Here is a 3249-nt window from a genome sequence, read left to right as displayed (position 1 = left end):
TTGTTGTGGGGGGGGAGGGGGGGGGGGGGGGGGGGCGAGTAATATTTACGCCCGCCTCCCGTAGATACGCCACTGTGCTAAATTACTATCATAAGGCTATTCTATATGTTGTCCTGTGTAAATTATTGTTGTAAGGTATTGTTGTCTTTATGCATTGTATAAGATTATCGTATTATAACTGATATTTGGACATCTTTTTAACTTAAAGAAATACAAAAACATTTGCCCAAAAATCTAAATAGAGTACCGTAGATAAGCTTCTGTTAGTCCTATAATGTTATTGGGCATTGAAAATATTAAATTTTTACCATAAATGTAAATGTTATTATAAATAAATGGAATTAATGGAAATTGCGGGTAACAAATAATTACAAACGCTAGATGTGTATAAGAGACAGGCGTGTACCTGTTGACATGCTCTCTCACTGGAATTCCTTATGTTTCTTATGATTTCAATGGAAAGTCGAATAAAATAAAATAAAATATAAAATTTATCTTTGGTAGTGGTAAAACTGTATGCTTATGTGTATTGTGCACCAACTCGACTTTAACAAACATAAAAATAACCACAGGATAATGAGAATATGAGTATAATTCAGTTGTATGTTTTATGCTGTGGAAAGACTAAATATGCTTTCCTTCATTGATCATTGGCTGATCTGGAGGGGGTCAGGAAGTTCTGACCCCACCACCAACCTTGGGCAAAAAAAAAAAAAATTAAAATTAAAAAATAATAAATAAAATTAAGAAAATTAAAAATTCTAGACCCCTAATTTTTAGCACCCGTGAGCTGAATTTTTTTTTTGTTACAATGTGAAAAGAAAGAAGTCAGGCTCATTTCCCGCCACCTAGGAATCAACATTTTCCCCGGGGGAGGACCCTTACCCCCCATTCTTTTTGTGATTTATCGATTTCTTGGAGAAAAAAAAAAGAATACGTAGGCTCATATGCAACTACTCAATTTTGTTTCTGTATGTATACCGCTACACACATAATAGGCCTATTTACTGTAATAAGAATGAGAAAGTTTACCTGACCATTTTCAAGAGTGGGAAGCCTTCAATTTTGAAGAACTTAAAAATCATTAAGACACCTAAGAAGTCTGGAAAGCTCATTTCCCGCCATCTACGAATCAAAATTTTCCCGGGGAGGACTCCCGGACACCCCTTCCTTTGGGGTTCATCGATTCATGGGAAAAATACGTATGCAACTACCCATTTTTATTTTCTGTTTGTAGACCTACCGGTACACACATATTATGCCTATTGACTGTAATCATAAAAATGAGAAAAAAACTACGGTACCTGATTGCTTTTAGGAGGTCATAATACCTTGAATTTTGAAGAGCTTAAAAGTCATTAAAAGACACTTAAGGAGTCGGGAAAGCTCATTTCCAGTCATCCAGGAATCAAAATTTTGCCGGGGGAGGACCCCCACCACTTTTCTTTTTGGTGTTTTTGACCCCCCTCCCCCAACGTAAATTTCAATCAGGATCTGCCCCTGAAATTTATTGATGTATATATTTTTTGTACCAATAGAATGTGCCGACTATTTAGAAGACAATATGTGTGATTTGTATTCAGCACTTTGTGAAGATGACAAAGGGGAGTTTGCAAGATCATATTGCCGACAAACGTGTGGAAAATGTAATCCATCCACATAAGTAAGGCCTTTGTGAACACTGTCAAAATTGAATGGAACAATTTAATGTGATATGACATCATCATGCCTATGTATTTGCAAACCACAGAGACTTGTCACATTAAAACATTAACATCATTAACAAAATGTTATGACACCCGACAGTTTGCGCTTTTATTATTTGTGTATTTATTTGTCGAATAGTCAGCGTACTATATAGGCCTACTATGAAATTGCCTTTGACAAAAAAAAAACCCCGTTGTATTATCAAGGAGGTATTTCATACCCAGGGTCGGAGTAAAATTGTTCCCTACAAATTGTACATAACACATAACCTTAGATGTGAAACGTGCCACTTTCAACGACGTGGTGTTTCGGATTTTCATTGCATAGGCCTATGTCAACATGTAAAATTATAGCACAAGGTGAATAAAACATTATTAAATTTATACGTAAAAGAAATAATGTCGGTCTATAGCGCACACAATTAAAACAACCTATAATGTTATTGGGCATTGAAAATATTAAATTTTTACCATAAATGTAAATGTTATTATAAATAAATGGAATTAATGGAAATTGCGGGTAACAAATAATTACAAACGCTTTACGCCGTGGATGAGATGGGTAGACGTCAAAAATATATAAAATCGATAATTCATAAAATAGGCCTAAGCATATGTACTGATATGATTGGGAACAAGGTAGGGAGAGCAATAATAGTCCAGTCCGAAATGTAGCAATATCAGAGGTTGCATTTTTTTTTGCTATATTTTTTAAAAATTGGATATGATGTAGAATAGACATTGATAAATCAAAAAAGTATGTGCAACATTTTTTTTTCATACTTGAGGGGGGTTGCTAGTAGTTTCAAAATGGCCGCCATTTTTTCCTAAAATTGTCACTAATATTGTAAGTTTATGTTATTGAAATGCAGCATTCAATTGGAAATTCACTCATAACAATGACAACAACAGTTAACTAATTATTGTACACATTTTTGAGCTATTAAAATTTCAAATGACTGCCATTTTCCATTATTTTAGCTTTTTAGCATACATATTAATATATTAATAACCGATCTGTACTGTAAAACAAAAACGTGTGATAGAGCTAGTTATACTGTATGCAATTGCCATATGCTGTTAATGGTTATTACCATAATAAATATGTATATATATATATATTGGTGAAAGTGAGGACAATGAAAACAAAAGTCAAGTTGACGTATTTTTGGAACATAATTTATATGTTCCAAAAATACGTCAACTTGACTTTTGTTTTCATTGTCATGACTTTCACCAATATATATATATATATACATATATATTATGGTAATAACCATTAACAGCATATGGCAATTGCATACAGTATAACTAGGTCTATCACACGTTTTTGTTTTACAGTACAGATCGGTTATTATATTATGTGTGTGTATGTATATATGTATATATATACATATATAAATGTGTAAAATATATATATATATATGTATATATTGAAAGCATACTGAAAAAAACAACAATCAGCAATAGCTTGATATCAGTATATATATATATATATATATATATATATATATATATATATAAATACATATATATATACATA

General features: G+C 32.3%; 1 long non-coding RNA gene across 1 annotated transcript in view; it reads left to right on the top strand.

The window, feature by feature from the left end:
* Nucleotides 1–3249, top strand: part of LOC117113384 — an 8541-nt gene that overhangs the window by 1082 nt on the left and 4210 nt on the right. Inside the window, exon 3 of the long non-coding RNA XR_004446201.1 lies at nucleotides 1539–1663. This is a non-coding gene — a long non-coding RNA (uncharacterized LOC117113384). The remainder of the gene's footprint in view (nucleotides 1–1538; nucleotides 1664–3249) is intronic.

The sequence above is a fragment of the Anneissia japonica genome, unplaced genomic scaffold, assembly GCF_011630105.1.
Source record: "Anneissia japonica isolate Jap-2015-1 unplaced genomic scaffold, ASM1163010v1 scaffold288111_len316891_cov189, whole genome shotgun sequence".
NCBI lineage: Eukaryota > Metazoa > Echinodermata > Crinoidea > Comatulida > Comatulidae > Anneissia > Anneissia japonica.
The sequence above is the reverse complement of the archived record's forward strand: the minus strand, read 5'-3'. Positions and strand labels throughout refer to the sequence as shown.